The 8917-nt window shown below is 44.8% G+C and overlaps 1 protein-coding gene across 7 annotated transcripts in view; it reads right to left on the reverse strand.

The window, feature by feature from the left end:
- Positions 1-8561, reverse strand: part of PRRC2C (proline rich coiled-coil 2C) — a 265459-nt gene extending 256898 nt beyond the window's left edge. For 5 of the 7 annotated variants that reach the window (XM_063940000.1, XM_063939999.1, XM_063939997.1 and 2 more), the window contains exon 1: positions 8228-8560. The gene's annotated coding sequence lies outside the window, so the exon portion shown is untranslated. Of the gene's footprint in view, positions 1-8227 lie in introns of all 7 variants that reach the window. The other 2 variants (XM_063940001.1, XM_063940002.1) reach the window with 1 other exon arrangement.
- Positions 8562-8917: the final 356 nt, after the last annotated feature.

Genomic DNA, 8917 nt, shown 5'->3' on the forward strand with positions numbered 1-8917 from the left:
GATTTCAAATTTAAAATGGGTCTCACCGAACCGTCCGGTTTCGGTACCACAAACATTGTGGAATAGTAACCCCGTCCTTGTTGAAGTAGGGGCACCTTGACTATCACCTGCTGGGAATACAGCTTGTGAATTGCCTCTAGCACTGCCTCCCTGCCTGAGGGAGTTGTTGGCAAGGCAGATTTGAGGAAACGGCGGGGGGGAGACGTCTCGAATTCCAGCTTGTACCCCTGAGATACTACTTGAAGGATCCAGGGATCCACCCATGAGCGAGCCCACTGATTGCTGAAATTTTTGAGACGGGCCCCCACCGTACCTGGCTCCGCCTGTGGAGCCCCAGCGTCATGCGGTGGACTTGGAGGAAGCGGGGGAGGACTTTTGCTCCTGGGAACTGGCTGTATGCTGCAGCTTTTTCCCTCTACCTCTGCCTCTGGGCAGAAAGGACGCGCCTTTAGCCCGCTTGCCCTTATGGGGCCGAAAGGACTGTACCTGATAATACGGTGCTTTCTTTGGCTGTGAGGGAACATGGGGTAAAAATGCTGACTTCCCAGCTGTTGCTGTGGAAACGAGGTCCGAGAGACCATCCCCGAACAACTCCTCACCCTTATAAGGCAAAACTTCCATGTGCCTTTTAGAATCAGCATCACCTGTCCACTGCCGAGTCCATAACCCTCTCCAGGCAGAAATGGACATTGCACTTATTTTAGATGCTAGCCGGCAAATATCCCTCTGTGCATCTCTCATGTATAAGACTGCGCCTTTAATATGCTCTACAGTTAGCAATATAGTGTCCGTCTAGGGTATCAATATTTTCCGACAGGGAATCTGACCACGCAGCTGCAGCACTACACATCCATGCTGAAGCAATAGCTGGTCTCAGTATAATACCTGTGTGTGTATATACAGACTTCAGGATAGCCTCCTGCTTTCTATCAGCAGGCTACTTTAGGGCGGCCGTATCCAGAGACGGTAGTGCCACCTTCTTTGACAAGCGTGTGAGCGCTTTATCCACCCTAGGGGATGTATCCCAACGTGACCTATCCTCTGGCGGGAAAGGGTACGTCATTAGTAACCTTTTAGAAATTACCAGTTTCTTATCGGGGTAAGCCCACGCTTCTTCACACACTTCATTTAACTCCTCAGATGGAGGAAAAAAAAAAAACTACTGGTAGTTTTTTCTCTCCAAACATAATACCCTTTTTTGTGGTACCGGGGGTAACATCAGAAATGTGCAACACATTTTTCATAGCCTCAATCATGTAACGTGTGGCCCTATTGGAAGTTACATTAGTCTCATCGTCGTCGACACTGGAGTCAGTATCCGTGTCGACATCTGTGTCTGCCATCTGAGGTAGAGGATGTTTTAGAGCCCCTGATGGCTTTTGAGACGCCTGGGCAGGCACAGGCTGAGAAGCCGGTTGTCCCATATTTGGTATGTCGTCAAACCTTTTATGTAAGGAGTCGACACTGTCACGTAATTCCTTCCACATAACCATCCACTCAGGTGTCGGCCCCGCAGGGGGTGACATCACATTTATAGGCATCTGCTCCGCCTCCACATAAGCCTCCTCATCAAACATGTCGACACAGCCGTACCGACACACTGCACACACACCGGGAATGCTCTGACAGAGAATAGGACCCCACAAAGCCCTTTGGGGAGACAGAGAGAGAGTATGCCAGCACACACACCAGAGCGCTATATAACACAGGGATTAACACTATAACTGAGTGTTTTCCCTTATAGCTGCGTATATATATATATATATATATATATATATATATATATATATATATATATATATATATTATATATATATATATATATATTGCTGCGCCTAAATTTAGTGCCCTCCCTCTCTTTTTTACCCTTTTGTAGCTTGAAACTGCAGGGGAGAGCCAGGGAGCGATCCTTCCAGCGGAGCTGTGAGGGAAAAATGGCGCCAGTGTGCTGAGGGAGATAGCCCCGCCCCTTTTTCGGCTGACTTTTCTCCCGCTTTTTTTATGGATTCTGGCAGGGGTATTTTTCACATATATAGCCTCTGGGACTATATATTGTGATTTTTTGCCAGCCAAGGTATTAATATTGCTGCTCAGGGCGCGCGCGCGCCCCCCCCCCCCAGCGCCCTGCACCCATCAGTGACCGGAGTGTGAGGTGTGCATGAGGAGCAATGGCGCACAGCTGCAGTGCTGTGCGCTACCTTGTTGAAGACCGAGGTCTTCTGCCGCCGATTTTCCGGACCATCTTCATGCTTCTGGCTCTGTAAGGGGGACGGCGGCGCGGCTCCGGGACCGGACGATCGAGGTCGGGTCCTGTGTTCGATCCCTCTGGAGCTAATGGTGTCCAGTAGCCTAAGAAGCCCAAGCTAGCTGCAAGCAGGTAGGTTCGCTTCTTCTCCCCTTAGTCCCTCGTAGCAGTGAGTCTGTTGCCAGCAGATCTCACTGAAAATAAAAAACCTAAAATATACTTTCTTTTCTAGGAGCTCAGGAGAGCCCCTAGTGAGCATCCAGCTCAACCGGGCACAAGATTCTAACTGAAGTCTGGAGGAGGGTCATAGAGGGAGGAGCCAGTGCACACCAGTTAGACCAAAAGCTCTTTTTTAGTTGTGCCAAGTCTCCTGCGGAGCCGCTATTCCCCATGGTCCTTACGGAGTCCCAGCATCCACTTAGGACGTCAGAGAAATATTAGCCATGTTTTCCCTGGCAATGGAACATAAGTAACAAACTGACAATGGGCCTAATTCAGAGTTGTATGCTATGCTGGTGTTTTCGCAACTGAGCAATTATCGGCAGACTGTGCATGCGCCCAAGGTATCTTTGTGCATGCGTTTGAAATAAGGATTTAGCCACAAAGTGATTGACAGGAAGTGACCATTTGAAGGTGGTAACATGGTGTTAGCTAATGGGCCCTAGGCACTTGTCGATGTTTCCAATTTGGACGTGGCTCGATTTCGATTAACAACCATCGTCCAAATTGGCTTACTATGCAGAACAAAGGAAAACCAATGATGAATGACCGCGCATCGTTCATCGCTGGTACATACACACTGAGCAATTTGAACGAATTCTCAGTCATTACTGAACGAGATCGTTCATATCAGCCGCACACATCGGCAAGTGTGTAGGGACCATAAGAGTGGTTGTGAAAATGCAGGCGTGTCATGGCAGTCTACAGGGCGTGTATGTGATGTCCTGTGTACAAAAACATGGCGCCTTCGTGGCTACTGCCGTGTCTAGACTGCGTAGCCATAGACCTACTTCAGCAGTCTATGTTTAACATTCTTGCGTATAGGCTGCTTATGTGTACGCAAATTGTCAATAAATTGCATTCCCTCCGATGAGCGGCTTTCATTGCTGGGCGACATCTTCGCTTGTTAATATCAGCAGTTGCATATCACTGAAAATATCAATTACAATTGCATTAGCGTACAACTCAATTAGGCCCAATATACATTTCAGGGGGTTGGATACGGGATACTGACAGTCGGGTTGCCAGCGGCATTTTGTCGGTCAGAAAACCAAAACTTCTTTTAAAGTAGACAAACCCTAGCCCACCCTTCCCGCAGCCAACCACAGCCCTCCCCTCCAGCAGCCCTAACCCTAATAAGACCCTTAAACTTACGTTCAGCATTCTGTTGGGATGTCCACTGCAGACATTGGGATCAATTCTGTTCGGCAACTAAAGAATAGCGCCGGGAATTAGCTCCCGACGCTATTCAATTCTGCTACTAGTTGCCCGCAATTGTCGGGAATTCTTCTCTCATCCCCGGGGGATGAGAGAAGAAACCCGACAAAAGTGCTGCCTCGCGGCCGGCGCGAGGCTGATTCTGTCGGGAATCAGCCTCGCGCCGGGTAGTTAAGTCGGAGAATGCCCGTTCTCCCGACAAAACTACCTGTTAAGTCGGCGAGAACGGGACATCGCCGACTTAACTTTAGCTGAATTGAATAGCATCGGGAGCTAATTCCCAGCGCTATTCTTTAGTTGCCGAATAGAATTGACCCCATTGTAATTGTCGGAATGTCAACTACAACCCATTTCAGTAAATGCATCAAAACTCATACAGCATGGTGTATATCTACCCCAAATCTTCAAGGCCCTGCAGCATTTTTCACATTATGTTTCCACTGATTAATCAAAAAATAGCCAGTATTAAAGAAAAAAAAGACAAACTTTTTATACACCTGACCGCTGTGCGACGTAGCGGCGCAATGTAACAATACATTGTGCCGCCGTTCACACTGCAAGATGCCACAATGTATTTGTTACATGCTGCATATAACACCGCTTCAGGCGGGCTATCGTCCCATTGGACGTGCAGCACATCCAATGGGAAAATGTTACTATCCAATGATATGGGTATACATGAGAATTCACACTAAACAATTCATCTCGATCGCAACATCTTCCAATATATCGTATGGTGTGTATACAAAATAAGAGGGATTTACTTAAACCTTATCCACACAAATAGCACTTTTGGAGGAGCTCCTACACCAGAAACCCCTATCAATTATACATAAAGCAGACGGGTGTGGTATTGAAGGTCGACAGTGTCTAAGTCAACCACTATTGGTCGACAGTAACTAGGTCGACAGGAGTTTTTAAATCTTTTTTGGTGTCATTTTCGCCGTCCAGTCACCCCAATTAGTCCACCGCTTCGCTCGCCATGCTTAAGACAAGGTGGCACACTGCGCTCAGCACAGGTTACCGTTCCCAATCGTAGTCCACGTGGATCGCAAAGTATGAAAAAAAAGGTTGTTTTTTTTAAAAAAAAGTGAACTCATGTCGACCTTTTGCCCTGTCGACCTAGAACATGTCAACCTAGAAACCCTGTCGACCTAGTTACTGTCGACCAATAGTGGTCAACCTAGACACTGTCGATTTAAGTCTTGTCGACCTAGAGACCGGATACCAAAGCAAACAGATTGCTAGAAATCATTTGTTTTCATTGAACAAGACGATTTGTGTAACAGTAAGGTGCCCATTAGCTATAAGCACGTGATATTCTTAAGTAATAAATTGCCCAAAAGTGATAAACCTCTAAGTGTCACCTATTAGCAAATATTTTGTTCTTGCTGGAGTTCAATAAAACGGGGGGAAAAAATCATTATTCTTTCAAAGGTTATCTCATTTCCCTGAATGGTCCGGTTCTGCAATTCTCTCCAAATAAAGCAAGTTCTCTTAAGGTATATTTCACTAGGGATAGAGATCCTTACAATATTCAGTCTTTACGTCTTGCTCATCCAAGATGGCTCTAATTTATAAGCCAATCAAATCATAGAAGTGTTCAGACGATGAGTGTGTAGATCTTGTGAGAATGATCTATCCACTTGAATTATGTTAGTGATGACAGGGCTGTATGTTACAAGAATGGTGTCGTCATGCAAATAAAGAAAAGGATTGAATGGGTAATTCGTGAAAGCCACAGACCTAAACTAGTTAGTGGAAGTGGCAGGAGCCAAAAAGGCACTGTGAAGTGATGTAAGATGCCAGTGCTGAACACATCTCTGTGAAAACAGCACATCTACTATCGCGAGTAGCTCCCTGCCTACACAGCCTAGCTGCGGTGGCAGGTGGCTACCCGCCATGTTTTCGGTTGCAAATCACTTACAAGGCATCGTTTTGCTTTGTCAGTGATTGCCCCTTTTAAAAAAAACGTCCGAGTTTGTTCAGCAAACTCTGTCCTCATTACATCCGGCCCACAGAGTCCAATGACATCCTTTTAATGGTCACACTTCAAATATTCAGAAAAATATGTAAATGAAATTAAGTCATTTTCTTAATTCTGCATGTCCATAATTTGTAGATTTTATTTATAACACAAATGCACAAATTCTGCTGTGGACACTGTTAATGGGTAACTATATGGCTCCATAGGGGACACCTTGGTAAATTTAAACAGTCTGCTCCAATGTTATTTCCCCTTAAACACCAAAATTTATAAAATTAGAACTTTTCTTTGTCATGCCAAAATGTTATTCTGGTACAGTGGCCACTAGTTTTGGCTTAAAAAAAAAAAAATACAAAAATAATTATTGAACGTCGAGGCCCAAAGGACTTGTACTAAGATTGTAAGCTTTCGAGCAGGGCCTTCCTACCTCTATGACCGTTTATTACCCAGTTTTGTTATATCATTGTTATTTCCAATTGTAAAGCGCAACGGAATTTGCTGCGCTATATAAGAAACTGTTAATAATAATAATAATAATAATAATAATAATAATAATAAAAGTCTGAGGTAGAAGACATCACATGATGTGCAAGTCAGGTACAGTCCTGCAGGTCAAAAAACTTGTCTGCGGATAGGTCCAACCCGCACACGTGCCATTTGGGCTTCTGTGTGAATTGTCAGGTGACAATAATATTTTGTGATTTGCGTCATTGTTTTCATGAGACATGGAATGTGACAATGGGTTTCATAGTGTCTATAAGAAAGGTGGCAGCATACACACAGTTAAAGTTGAATGCAGCCTTGTTTTTATTGCACATCAATTGCTACTAACTGTACTGTATATTCATTTTACTTATTTACTACTGAAAAACTACAAATGTGAGCATCCTGGGAGTAACATCAAGCAGGAAGAGAAAGTTCAGTTTTTAAAAGTTTTAGTATTGTTGGGAGAATGATACAGCAGAAGAGTCATGTATACCAGTAACATATAAAAATACAGATTTTAGAACTGGTAAAAATCTAATTGAATTGCTTTAAATCAGTATTCACTAGATCTATCAAACATATGCATAAACAGTTCAGAGAGTTTTAAAAATGTTTCCTATATAAGCTTAGTGTCACCTTTAACTAGTTTAAGAGGAACAGTAAATATTCTAAAACATGCTATAGACCGACAAGAGCGTAAAATGATTAAATACTGTATATTAAAACTGCAGCGAAGTTGCAACAAATCTTCTGGGTAGATAAACACACCAGTGTCGAGAGACACTTGTTTAGATGACTGAAAACACTATATATCTTTCTACATGTTAACCCATGATGTATAAAACACCTCTTAGAAGCTAAGTACCCTTCAACTGTGAAACTAAACAAAATATTTAATGTGTGAGCATACAATAAAAAGGTTTCTCCATCCAGTTGAAAGCTTTGGATTATATGATGCACAGGAGCAAATACTATTGGTTGATACCACAAAAGGAGATAGGGGGCAGCTTTCATTAGCCGACTTCCTGATTTCATTGTGAAGATAACAAGCTGAAACCTTTTGTTTATGGAGAGTATCATCTCCCAAGGAGGCCATTCTAGGACAAAGATGATGCAGTGTTGTCCCATCTGGTGGTCTTATCTTCCATTTCCTCTCCCACACACGAAACATGAGACACTATAGATTTACAGTTACCCTGAGACTTTTTAGCAGATTTTAAAGTAAACGTAAAAGATAGACCTGAACATCTTTCATGAAAATGCATCTCACTTACAGGCCACAGCTCAATTCGCCAAATAATAGGGAGACATAACAGGTTTTAACACTGGCATTAAACAGGCTGCACATACGGTAATGGGAGTAATACAAGATCACATTAAATGAAACACACAGCAATATACATACTGAAATAAATACCAATTAAAATATTATAAAAGAGTCAAGTTATAATTTGCAAGAAAGAAGGTTACACGACACATTGTGACTACCATGAAAACGCGTTAAGTGAACCTGCCCAGGGCCTGTGACTCCCCATCCATTCCATTAGCCAAAGCTCTATGGAAATCCATGGATCAGATGTTAAAGCTACAAGACACTCAGCATGCATCTTTCACCATATCAACGTTATTCAATGGAGGCTAGAGGACACAGGAGGCTGCACCACAAAGGCAATACAGTGCCAGGGGATCTATGTAACAAATGCAGCACACTAACGTCGTGCAAGTCATCTTATGCTCAATCTGAAAGCCATATATGATGGGCTATGTTGTATCACCTTTGTACCACGCATGCGGCCGGTTCCTGTTACCATACAGGAATTGGAGAGGATGGAGATGCTCCCATCCCCCAGATGCCAGGTGAACCTGCCATTAGAGGGATACAGAGGCACCAGGTACCAGGCCCCATCTCTCACCCTCCAGCACTGCGGACAGAGCCAGCCCTGTGGTAGAACGGGCCAGGATGTGGGGGAGCACGAGGCCCGTGCGGCAGCCGCCGGCACATCAGTAAGGATCGGGGGCGAATTGCTGCCATCAGGGGGTAGAACCTCCATTAGCACAAAAGCAGCTCTCACCTGGGGCCAGCGGCGTCCTCACTGCGTAGAATCAAGGCTGAGCGGTCGGTTCTCGGAAGCGGAGTGAATGGCGGTGATGCCGGCGCGTAGTTATGACGCTAATGGAGGGGGCCGGCACGGATCCTGCCTCCGCCTGGTTGCCGCCGGTTACCTGGCCTGATGTAATACAGTGACAGAGATTCCCCCAGGAGTTACAGGCAGGCCGCACACGCTGAACCGCCACCTAAATTCCCACTGCACTCCCCTCCGCGCACACCAGCAGCTAGCGAGAGCCCCGGCGCCAGAAAAGATGGCCGACCGCCAACGGACAACGTCAGCACGCAGGCGTGGAAGTGGCGACGTTCTGTGGTCTTTGCCAGGGTCAAAGATGGCGGCTGTACATAGGTTAGCCCATGCTTCCATGTCTATGGTCATTCATAAATGGCGAATAACCGTATCCGGCCATGTTTAGTTTGGGCATTAGACGCATACAATAGACACAAGAAGAACAGTTTCTGTGCATGATAAGGAGGTTTGTGCTATTTAATGCTTCGGTGATAGTTACCACGGTACTGTGAGAGTAACATGCTATAATGTTATTGTAGTGTTAAAAATTGTATCTGTTTCGACTTCAACAGTGGTTCAGCTTAAAGTTTAGGGGAAGGAGTAATACTTTTGCATACTTTTTTGAGGCTGGGCTCATAGAGACAT

The sequence above is a fragment of the Pseudophryne corroboree genome, chromosome 9 (genome assembly GCF_028390025.1).
Source record: "Pseudophryne corroboree isolate aPseCor3 chromosome 9, aPseCor3.hap2, whole genome shotgun sequence".
NCBI classification, from domain to species: domain Eukaryota; kingdom Metazoa; phylum Chordata; class Amphibia; order Anura; family Myobatrachidae; genus Pseudophryne; species Pseudophryne corroboree.